Source organism: Bubalus kerabau, chromosome 1, assembly GCF_029407905.1.
Source record: "Bubalus kerabau isolate K-KA32 ecotype Philippines breed swamp buffalo chromosome 1, PCC_UOA_SB_1v2, whole genome shotgun sequence".
Classification (NCBI taxonomy): Eukaryota; Metazoa; Chordata; class Mammalia; order Artiodactyla; family Bovidae; genus Bubalus; species Bubalus kerabau.
This window is the reverse complement of record NC_073624.1, coordinates 4484041-4496669: the sequence shown is the minus strand read 5'-3', so window position 1 is coordinate 4496669 and position 12629 is coordinate 4484041. Positions and strand designations below refer to the sequence as shown.

Sequence of the window (12629 nt, the reverse complement as noted above, 5' to 3'; positions counted from 1 at the left end):
TTGAGTGCATATTGCATATTGAGTGCAGCACTTTCCACAGCATCATCTTTCAGGATCTGGAATAGCTCAACAGGAATTCTATCACTACCGGGAGCCAGCGTGAGGAACTCCGCCCATGACAAAGGTCATGAGGAAGGAGGCTCGGCATACGCAAAGGCGGGATCAAGCCTCAGGAGTCCCCCTGGAAATTCTCGAGCATCTACCCCCCAAACCAGAGTCTGCCTACTTTCTGCTTTGTGCTTTCACCTACACCTTTGACTTTACGGGGGGCTGTCCCCCACTACCTCTCTCTGAAAAAAGAGTTAGCTTACAGCTCCAGTTAATAATTCCTGGGTGTGACAGTGTTTAACCTACAAACTCCTTTGGAAATCCTCTAGCCTGCCTGAATAGGTTTTTCCGGCCACATGTGATTGTTCAGAGCCTCCCAACTGTGAGAGGCAGGAGATGTTCTAAACTGCCTAAACACAGATTCCTTTGAGTAGTTAAAAGATTGATTAGAAATTGTATTGGTGAAGGGTTTTTCACTTGTTGGGCCAATGTTTGCTGCTAAGTCTCCATACTCCTTACCTACTGTGTCCTTGGCAGTGTATTGATTGATATAATGGGTGTATAGAAATGTAAAATGCAGCTTTGTCCAATGCTTTTTTGGAGGCTGGTGCCTGACTTTGGAATAATCACCTTTAGAGAAAAATACGTTTCTTAAAATGTTAACAGGCCTCCTGGCCAGAAGATGATATCAATCACCTGAACTTTTGCATATGATAAGTTTGAAAGCCTGGCTTCGATTAGGACCAGGAACTACTGTCCTTGCATGACTCCACCCCTTCCCCCATTATCCTCTATGCACAACTTAAGGTATAAAAACTACTTTGGAAAATAAAGTGCGGGCCTTGTTCACTGAAACTTGGTCTCCTCATGTCGCTCTCTCTCCCCAATTCTGGCTGAGTCTCAATCTGGAGCGCGGAACCCACCATGCTTGCTAATTATGCCTGGGCTTCTAAGATCCGACCGGGGAGGCCTCAGTGCCTCCTCTCCTTCGGGAGAACGGAAGGACGCCTGTGGCCTGCGTAAGTGGTGCAAACTTCTTGTCTTGAAGTTTTATTGGTCTCCCGCGTAAACCAAGCTACTCAGCCTCTTTTCTCCACTGAATTTTCCTACTGAGCTATCCTTATTTCAGCCGCTTTTCTCCACTGAATTTCCTCATTGAGCTATCCTTATTCTATTACTCTTTGTATCCTTAATTAAAGTGTAATTAAGCAGTTGTTTCCTGACCCTCGCCTATGCCGTCTTTCCTTCGAATACCCTGGATCAGCCGGGGCTGGACCCCGGCAGTTATGATCACCAGACCACAGAGTGTGGAGTCCTTAAACAGTTGTGCCACCAGAATTCAGAGTCTCATCTTCTGTTGTCCCTTCTCCTCCTGCCTTCAATCTTTCCCAGCATTAGAGTCTTTTCCAATGAGTCAGTTCTTCGCATCAGGTGGCCAAAGTATTGGTTTCAGCTTCAGCATCAGTCCTTCCAATGAATATTCAGGACTGATCTCCTTTAGGATTGACTGATTTGATCTTGCAGTCCAAGGGACACATCTTCGTCAGTTATCTGAAGGTAATAGTACCTTCATGGAGCTGTGAGCTTTAAAGGAGAACGTTTTGATATAAAGCACACAGTAAGGTCTCAGTAAATGGATCCTTATGAAGACAATAGCCTCTATTTTTAAGTCTTCTGCAGCTTTTTCCTCCTCAACTACTATGAAAGAACTTTAATTATTTTTTTTCTAATAGGATTCTTGTTTTAAAAGATTTTGTTTGCTATCAAAGATTGTACTTGTGAAATGTTAATTCAGTTTGCCTTTACTAATCAAAAGTGTAACCGACATGCAGAGGTTTCTGCCTCCTCAGCACAACTAGTATAATCTCACTGGGTTCTTGTTATTTCAGCTAAAAGCAAAGAACTGTGCTGTTATGGCTGGAGCACTTTTATGGTGAGTTAGATTTATGATTTCTAGTGGGCTCTTTGAAACATTGCTTAAGCGTCAGAAATCCCTGTTCTTTTTCATAGGTTCTAGACTAGATCTTTCTCAGTCTCAGCACAGTTGTTTCAAAACAAAAAATTAATGTCAAACTGGATTCAACTGGATTCTCTCCAGACTGAGCAATGCCCGACTTACTTTGTCCTGGAGGTTGCAGCCCGCTGACTTGTATTTTCATATTTCAGGCTTCAGTGTGAAAGAAAACCTAATGGTTAAATTTTCTAGAGCTGTTATTTTTTTCTTGAGGCTTTACAGTCTCAAAGAGCAGAAACAATATGCAGTAGGTTAAGAAAAAACTGTTATGCTACTATGAATTATATAAAGTAGCATGTTGTTAGCTTTTTTTCTGGGAGCAAAATTAGCTGATGAAAATTAAATAATAAACCCATCAAGAGACTGCACGGGGCCATAATGACAGATGCAAAGTATAATGTTCTAAGTTCCAAGGAACAAGAAACATCACAAGCAAAAGTGATAAAGAAAATATCCACAGCACTGGTTCTAAATGCCCTCCAAGCAAGAGTGGATCTTGTTAAGTGGAGACGAAGTGGGGTGGTGATGAGACTGTGAGCAGAGCACTTGTTCAGTTCCTAAGTCCTGGCCAACTCTTTCGTGACCCCATGGACTGTAGCCCACCAGGCTCCTCTGTCCATGGGATTTCCCAGGCAGGAACACTGGAGTGGCTTGCCATTTCCTCCTCCAGGGGATCTTGCCAACCCAGGGGTCACGTCATGGCTCCTACAATGCAAGTGAATTCTTTAGCACTGAGCCACCTGGGAAGCCCGAGCAGAGCACACAGAGATGTAAAAAAGTGATTAAGGTTTCTGGTCTCAGAGAAGAAAGAATGGAAACAAGACAAGAGCAGATGTCTTTGAAGAGATCCGACTTGTTCTATTCCCCTCCATGTCTAAGGAACATGACCCTTGTCTCCTCGGTTGCTTGTACCTGTAAGTGGTTAACAGTTTTCAAGGGCTGCTGTGAGCGGGTACCGTTCTGGATGACAGAGCACAGTGACTGGACTGCCCCTGAGGACGCGTAGGACTAACCAAACCGGAACACTATTTGTGAGATGTGCCCACGTGTGCCCACACTCCTCCTGCACGTGGCTCCATCCTTGCTGCTCCGTGTTGACCCGCTTGCTGCTTCACGCGTCGATCCCTCACCTGCTTCCTGTTGAGTCTGGCCCTCTCTTACTCTTAGCCTTCTTCCTGCCTGTCCACCCCTTCCCTGCCTCCCCTACCTCCCTTGCCGAATATTTTTTCTCCAGGTTTGTGACTTTAATGAACCCTTTCAGCAAGGAAGAGGAGAGTAGACATGGGTGCGCACTTAGCAATGTCCAAGTGCCCAAACACGACGTGAGTGTCGTGTGGTCTTAGGTTGCGTTAGTTGCGTATAATATTTAAAACAAGGGAGGTGTGCCGGGGTCCAGCCCCGGTGGATCCAGGGAATTCGAAGCGGGGACGGCGTCGGCGAGGATCAGGAAACAACTGCTTAATTAAATGTTAATTAAGGATATAAAGAGTAATAGAATAAGGATAGCTCAGTGAGGAAATTCAGTGGAGAAAAGAGGCTGAATAATTCAGCCAGAAGGTGAGAGAAAGAACGACATGGGGAGACCAAGTTTTGGTGAACAAGGCCCGCACTTTATTTTCCAAAGTAGTTTTTATACCTTAAGTTATGCATAGAGGATAATGGGGGAAGGGGTAGAGTCATGCAGCAAGCCAGGCTTTCTTCCTGCAAACTTATCATATGCAAAAGCTTAGGTGATTTGCATCATCTTCTGGCCCGGAGGCCTGTTAACATTTTAAGACCCTTTCTTCAGAAAGCTTATTTTTCTCTAAAGGTGATTGGTCAGGAGCCACCCTCCAAAAGCATTAGATAAAGTTGCATTCCTACAGAGCAAAGGTGTGGTGGGCTATAACAAGAAAAAGAATTAACTCAAGGGTCCCAGGTTACAAACATTAAAGCTACTACTTACACCAATTATATTAATCAATACACTGCCAGGGACACAGCAGGTAAGGGATATGGAAACTTAGCAGCAAACATTGGCCCAACAAGTGAAAATCCCTTCACCAATACAATTTCTACTCAATCTTTTAACTGCTCAAAGGAATCTGTATTTAGACAGTTTAGAACATGGAGCTGTAAGTTAACTCTTTTTTCAGAGAGAGGTAGTGGGGGACAGCCCCCCGTAAAGTCTGAGGTGTAGGTGAAAGCACAAAGCAGAAAGTAGGCAGACTCTGGTTTTGGGGGGTAGATGCTCGAGAATTTCCAGGGGGACTCCTGAGGCTCGATCCCGCCTTTGCATATGCCGAGCCTCCTTCCTCATGACCTTTGTCATGGGTGGAGCTCCTCACGCTAGCTCCCGGCAGTGATAGAATTCCAGTTGAGCTATTCCAGACCCTGAAAGATGATGCTGTGGAAAGTGCTGCACTCAATATGCAATATGCACTCAATATGCAATACGCCGGCTCCCGGCAGAGGTGGTCCTACTCTGAGAAATTGAGGCCACAGTTGGAGCAGGCCCAAGGCAGGGGCAGCACAGAGGGCCGAAGTTAATGCAGGGCTCTGCAGACAGGCTCTGTGACCTTGAGTCAGATACGTGACTCCTCTGTTGTGTCGGGGTGGGGGGGCCATAGCTGGCATGTTAGATTAAGAACATGCAGATGAGGACCAACTGAATGTGGAGACACAAGCCACCCACGTGGGGGTCACCAGTGAGCTCCCTCAGCATCCCAGCTCCCACTCTGGGAAGGTGAAAATCCGGGGTTGTTTTAACTGAAGGGGCAGTTTCAATACACTCACACAAAGGAAGCCAAGTCACAAGATTTATTACTTCTAGGTCTCGGAAGTGGGGTTGGGGAGCATGATGAGCAAGTGGGGTAAAGGGCAGCCCCTCTCCCCCCAGACTCCCCCCCGACTCCCCCACCCCACCCCCGCCATCCCAGGTCACAGTGAAGAGCGTGCAGACAACAGGATATATCAGTCAGTCAGTCCAGTCGCTCAGTTGTGTCCGACTCTCTGTGACCCCACAGACTGCAGCACGCCAGGCCTCCCTGTCCATCACCAACTCCTGGAGCTTACTCAAACTCATGTCCATTGAGTCGGTGATGCCATCCAACCATCTCATCCTCTGTCGTCCCCTTCTCCTCCAGCCTTCAATCTTTCCCAGGATGTATAAGGTTGCTTATGACTTTGCAGGCTCGACTCTAAGTGGTTATTTTAAAAGGTGCCCCCCAGGAAAAGCAAAGCGGGAACTTGGGGCGGGCATCCTGAGCTCAGGCCCTTATCTAACTGTCCAGACTCTGGGTGTGAGCAGGCTGCCACACCTGCTCCTGCGAGCCTAGAGCCCGGGCTCTGCAACGAGAGAGGCCACGGCCATGAGAAGCTTGCACACTGCGATGGAGAGGAGCCCCCGCCAGCCGCACCCGGAGAAAAGCCTGCACAGCAACAAGAACCCAGCACAGCTAAAAATAAAATAAATGAACTTCAGAAAATTACAAAATGGGCAATAATACTACTCACCTCTCTCATGAGCTTGTTGAAGATTTAACTGAAGTAATAGAGTTGAGGTGCTTGGACCTGGTCCTGGCACGTCTGTACACAATGAAAATTGGTTATAATTAGTCAGCCCTGGGAAGCATTCTTTAAGGAAGCCTACAGACAAAATGCAGCAGGTTTAGGGAGTGTGACTGTAAAGGCAAGCAAACAAGCCACGTCCTTTTAGTGAGGGCTGAAGGGATCAGGCATGTGGAGGCTAGAAAAGAGACAATTCAGAGGATGTGAAAGCTTTTCACATATTTGGAGAAATTGTGTATCATGTTTGTTTATATTCTGTACAGCTGCTAAGAAAGGATCTTGTAATAGTTCTAAAGGAAATGAGGAAGGCAGTGAGAGTTGAGAAAGTGTAGTTTCATAATCAGAAAGACCAGAGCCTGTCACTTGCTAGCTGTGTGACCTTGGAGGTTTACTCAATTTTTTTGAACTTCAGTTTATATATCTGTAAAATGGAAATAATAATAATGCCCTCTACTGATGTTTTGAATGCAAGAGGTGATGGGATGGTTCACGGTAAGGCAGAAGGTGAATTTACGGTCCATGATCTGGCCTTCAACTTTACGGGTCTAAACTTCTTGTATTAACTTGCCCAGGATGATTTTGGTGAAGATTGACTCTAATATATCTCTTTCAGGGTTATAGTAGGTTGAGCAGGGCCCCCAGAAGGTAAGTCTAGGTTTGAACGCCTGAAACCTGTGAACGTGATCTTATTTGGAAAAGGATCTCTACAGATGCAATTAAAGACTTTGAGATACACTCCTGTACTTTCAGGGTGGGCTCTAAATACTATGACAAGTGTCTTTATTAGAGACGGGAAGAGAAGATGAGGAAGGGAATGGAGTGATGCAGTTACAGGCTGAGGAACACCCAGAGCGACCAGGTGTTGGGAGAGGCAGGAAGGATCCTCCCCTAGAGGCTTTGGAGGGAGTGTGACCTTGCTGCAGTCTGGATTTCTGGCCTCCACAACTGCAAGAGAATAAATCTCTCTCATTGTAAGTCTCCCTTCTTGTGATAATTTGTTTCATCAGTCTCAGAAAACAAATACAGTCACTGGATAAAGTCTCCTTGATTACAGAAAGCTAGTTGATGTAAAAAATAAATTTAAGAAAACAATTCATTGGAAGAAGTGCTGTTAGTGACAAAAGCCAGATAAGCTGGCTTTGGAGAAGAAACTTTTGACCTGTGCATTCACCCCCATCCAGGTGAAGAGAGGAGGGCCCTGGAGGATGCAGTCATCCTGGTTCCTACAGGAATGAGCTCTTCTGAGGGGCAGGGGTGCTCCTGGTGGCTCAGATGGTAAAGAATACGTCTGCAGTGCGGGAGACCTGGGTTGGGAAGATCCCCTGGAAAAAGGAAAGGCGACCCGCTCCAGTATTCCTGCCTGGAGAATCCCATGGACAGAGGAGTCTGGTGGGGCAGCAAAGAGTTGGATACGACAAAGGAGATCAGCCCTGGGATTTCTTTGGAAGGAATGATGCTAAAGCTGAAACTCCAGTACTTTGGCCACCTCATGTGAAGAGTTGACTCATTGGAAAAGACCCTGATGCTGGGAGGGATTGGGGGCAGGAGGAGAAGGGGACGACAGAGGATGAGATGGCTGGATGGCATCACTGACTCGATGGACGTGGGTTTGAGTGAACTCCGGGAGTTGGTGATGGACAGGGAGGCCTGGTGTGCTGCGATTCATGGGGTCGCAAAGAGTCGGACATGACTGAGCGACTGAACGGAACGGAACTGAAGCAACTAACACACGACATGCTATCGCCACACTCTTGGAGCTTCACCAGCACATTATCAAATATGATTCCTTAATAAAGGGATCTGAGAAGTCGTGATACAGAGATCAGCCCTGGGATTTCAGGGCTGAAACCCTGAACCAATCTGTTATTCAGATTGGTCATATTCTTTGCAGCTGAAGATGAGAAGCTCTATACAGTCAGTAAAAATGAGACCAGGAGCTGACTGTGGCTCAGATCATGAACTCTTCATTGCATAATTCATGTTTAAATTGAAGAAAGTAGGGAAAACAACTAGACCAATCAGGTATGACCTAAATCAAATCCTTATGATTATACAGTGGAGGTGATGAATAGATTCAAGGGATTAGATCTAATAGAGTGTCTGAAGAATTATGGGTGAAGGTTCGTAACTTTGTATAGGAGGCAGTGACCAAAACCATCCCAAAGAAAAAGAAATACAAGAAAGCAAAGTGGTTGTCCAAGGAGGCCTTACAAATAGCTGTGAAAAGAAGAGAAGCGAAAGGCAAAGGAGAAAAAAATATATATACCCAACTGAATGCAGAGATACAGAGAATAGCAAGGAAAGATAAGGAGGCCTTCTTAAATGAACAATGCAAAGAAATAGGGGAAAATAATAGAATGGGAGAAATAACAATAACCTCAGATATGCAGATGACACCACCCTTATGGCAGAAAGTGAAGAACTAAAGAGCCTCTAGATGAAAGTGAAAGAGGAGAGTGAAAAAGTTGCCTTACAATTCAACATTCAGAAAACAAATAAGATCATGGCATCAGGTCCCATCACTTCATGGCAAATAGATAGGGAAACAGTGGAAACAGTGTCAGACTTTATTTTTGGGGGGCTCCAAACTCACTGCAGATGGTGACTGCAGCCATGAAATTAAAAGATGCTTGCTCCTTGGAAGGCAAGTTATAACCAACCTAGACAGCATATTAAAAAGCAGAGACATTACTTTGCCAACAAAGGTACTTCTAGTTAAGGCTATGGTTTTTCCAGTGGTCATGTATGGATGTGAGATTTGGACTATAAAGAAAGCTGAGCACTGAAGAATTGATGCTTTTGAACTGTGGTGTTGGAGGAGACTCTTGAGAGTCCCTTGGACTGCAAGGAGGTCCAACCAGTCCATCCTAAAGGAGATCATCCTGAGTGTTCATTGGAAGGATTGATGTTGAAGCTGAAACTCCGATACTTTGGCCACCTGATGCGAAGAGTTGACTCATTGGAAAAGATCCTGATGCTGGGAAAGATTGAAAGCAGGAGGAAAAGGGGATGACAGAGGATGAGATGGTTGGATGGCATCACTGACTCCATGGACTTGAGTGCCTGGCGTGCTGCGGTCTATGAGGTCGCAAAGAGTCAGACGTGACTGAGTAACTGAACTGAACAGAATGGGAAAGACTAGAGATCTCTTCAAGAAAATAAGAGATCCAAGGGAACATTTCATGCAAAGATGGGCACAATAAAGGACAGAAATGGTATGGACTTAACAGAAGCAGAAGACATTAAGAAGAAGTGGCGAGAATACACAGAACTATACAAAAAAAGATTTTAATGGCCTGGATAACCATGGTGGTGTGATCACTCACGTAGAACCAGATATCCTGGAGTGTGAACTCAAGTGGGTGTTAGGAAGCACCACTATGAGCAAAGCTAGTGGAGGTGATGGGATTCCAGCTGAGCTCCTTCAAATCCTAAAAGATGATGCTATGAAAGTGCTGCCCTCAACATGCCAGCAAATTTGGAAAACTCAGCAGTGGCCACAGGACTGGAAAAGTCAGTTTTCATTCCAATCCCAAAGAAAGGTAATGCCAAAGAATGTTCAAACTACCACACAATTGCACACGCTAGCAAAGTAATGTTCAAAATTCTCCAAGCCAGGCTTCAACAGTATGTGAACCATGAAATTTCGGATGTTCAAGCTGGATTTAGAAAAGGCAGAGGAACCAGAGATCAAATTGCCAACATCCGTTGGATCATTGAAAAAGTAAGAGTTCCATAAAAACATTTACTTCTGCTTTACGGACTATGCCAAAGCCTTTGACTGTGTGGATCACAATGAACTTTGGACAATTTTTCAAGAGATGGGAATACCAGACCACCTGACCTGCCTCTTGAGAAATGTATGCAGGTCAGGAAGCAACAGTTAGAACTGGACATGGAATAACAGACTGGTTCCAAATAGGGAAAGGAGTACATCAAGGCTGTATACTGTTACCCTTAACGTACACGCAGAGTACATCATGAGAAATGCTGGACTGGATGAAGCACAAGCTGGAATCAAGATTGCCAGGAGAAATATCAATAACCTCAGATATGCAGATGACACCACCCTTATGGCAGAAAGTGAAGAACTAAAGAACCTCTTGGTGAAAGTGAAAGAGGAGACTGAAAAAGTTGGCTTAAAACTCAACATTCAGAAAACTAAGATCATGACATGTGGTCATTAGTTCAGTTCAGTTCAGTCGCACAGTCGTGTCCGACTCTTTGCAACCCCATGAATCGCAGCACACCAGGCCTCCCTGTCCATCACAAACTCCCGGAGTTCACTCAGACTCACGTCCATTGAGTCAGTGATGCCATCCGGCCATCTCATCCTCTGTCATCCCCTTCTCCTCCTGCCCCCAACCCCTCCCAGCATCAGAGTCTTTTCCAATGAGTCAACTCTTCGCATGAGGTGGCCAGAGTATTGGAGTTTCAGCTTCAGCATCAGTCCCTCCAAAGAAATCCCAGGGCTGATCTCCTTCAGAATAGACTGGTTGGATCTCCTTGCAGTCCAAGGGACTCTCAAGGGTCTTCTCCAACACCACATCACTTCATGGCAAATAGATGGGGAAACAGTGAGACTTTGTTGTTTTGAGCTCCAAAATCACTGCAGATGGTGACTGTAGCCATGAAATTAAGACGCTTGCTCCTTGCAAGAAAAGTTACTACCAACCTAGACAGCATATTAAAAAGCAGACAAATTCTTTGCCAACAAAGGTCCGTCTAGTCAAAGCTACGGTTTTTCCAGTAATCATGTACGGATGTGAGAGTTGGACTATAAAGAAGGCTGAGCGCCAAGGAACTGATGCTTTTGAACTGTGGTGTTGGAGAAGACTCTTGAGAGTCCCTTGGACAGCAAGGAGAGCCAACCAGTCCATCCTAAAGGAAATCAATCCTGAATATTCATGGGAAGGACTGAGGCTGAAGCTGAAACTCCAATACTTTGGCCACCTGATGTGAAGAACTGACTCATTGGAAAAGACCCTGATGCTGGGAAAGATTGAAGGTGGGTGGAGAAGGGGATGACAGAGGATGAGATGGTTGGATGGCATCATCAACTTAATGGACACAAGTTTGAGTAAACTCTGGTAGCTGGTGATGGACAGGGAGGCCTGGTGTGCTGCAGTCCATGGCGTCACAGGGTCGGACATGACTGAGCAACTGAACTGAACGTGTAATCCTTGTATCTAGATAAGCAGTCTTTACACACCAGTCCATGAACAGGCTTTTAGGGATGGTTCATAAACATCCTGAAATTATATGCAAATTGGTTCCCTACATGATGATATTCTTGCGTGCTCAATGTCCAACTCTTTGCAACTTTATGGACTGTAGCCTGCCAGGCTCCTCTGTTCATCGGATTTTTCCAGACAAGTATACTGGAGTGGGTTGCCATTTCCTTCTCTAAGGGATCTTTCCGACCCAGGGATAGAGTCCACATCTCCAGCACTGCAGGTGGATTCTTTACTGCTGAGCCACTAGGGAAGACATGGATAAAGATGTGGTGTACACACACACACCATGGAATATTACTCAGCCATAAAAGGAACGAAATAATGCCATGTGCAGCAACATGGATGGACCTAGAAATTATCATACTGAGGTAAGCCAGCTAAAGACAAATATGATATTGCTTATATATGGAATCTAAAAAAATGATACAATGAACTTCTTACAAAACAGAAATCGACTCACAGACATAGGAAACAAACTTAAGGGTTAGGAAGGGGAAATGTGGGGCGGGGGACATAAATTAGGAGTTTGTGATTAACATATACACAGCACTACTATATAGAAGAGATAACCAACCAAGGACTTACTGTATAGCACAGGGAACTATACATACATTTAAAAAGCATTCTTGATAGATTACATAAAAGGACAATTTTTTAAAAAAGCATTTATTGATCTGTTTGCTCCCGGGGGTGGAAATACTCTACAACTCAGAAATCATATTAGTGTTTAGTACCAGAAACTGTAAGAAAACACTTCAATTCAAACTCAACATTTCTACAGCTTTGCTTTCTTCACTGCTCTATTCTTTAAGACTTCCTCACTGGCCACCAAGAATGTTCCCACTCTTCTGATTCTGCATGACTGTATGCAAACTTTCTGTGCACTTTCAAGTGTGGACTAAAATATATAGCCACATCCTGAAAGCAGAGTTATTTTACTTTGTGGGAATGTTTTGGACTCCCAGCCCAGGAGACAGCATCTCAATAGCTCTGAGACAACTGCTCCAAAGAGGCAGGAGGGAAAGTTATATACACAAGTTTGCAACAGAAGGAGCAGGCAGTCTGAACATCAAAGACCAGGTATCACTGAATTCACTCCTTTCATATGCACCTCAGCTATCTGGAACCCATCCTGTTTCCTCATTCACTTTGTTTCTTACATTTCTTGTTTATTAATAACACAGGAGATATTTTCATTTCACACATTTCGTGTCCAACTCTCTGCAATTCCCCTGGAATTCTCCAGGCCACAATACTGGAGTGGGTAGCCTTTCCCTTCTCCAGGGGATGTTCCCAACACAGGGATAAAAGCCTGGTCTCCCGCATTGCAGGCAGATTCTTTACCAGCTGAGTCACCAGGAAAGGACAAGAATAGTGAAGTGGGTAGCCTATCCCTTCTCTAGGGGATCTTCCCGACCCGAGAATCCAACTGTGGTCTCCCTCATTGCAGGCAGATTCTTTAGCGGCTGAGCTACCAAGGAAGCCGGTATTTCACACAAGTAAATCATAAACCCTGCCTGGAGAAAAAAAAAAAAAAAAAAGGTTAAGAACCATTGTTCTAAGAACGTTCCTTTTCTGAAGCAATTTTTGCTAATTAGTAACGGATCTAATTCCCATAGCGACCTATTAACTGTAAGGCAAGGAGCGTTTAAATTGCTTTGTACAGCTATTCATTCTCTCATAGCTCTGTGTGGAGAAGGTAATGGCAACCCACTCCAGTATTCTTGCCTGGAGAATCCCAGGGACGGAGGAGCCTGGTCCACTGTCGTCTATGGGGTCTG

At 44.9% G+C, this 12629-nt stretch overlaps 1 long non-coding RNA gene across 1 annotated transcript; it reads left to right on the top strand.

Moving 5' to 3' along the window:
• Nucleotides 1-837: 837 nt before the first annotated feature.
• LOC129641290 (uncharacterized) lies at nt 838-6983 on the top strand. Its single transcript, XR_008709291.1, has 3 exons — nt 838-1067; nt 1938-1981; nt 6793-6983. It is a non-coding gene; the product is annotated as an uncharacterized LOC129641290 (long non-coding RNA).
• The last annotated feature ends 5646 nt before the right edge of the window (nt 6984-12629 follow it).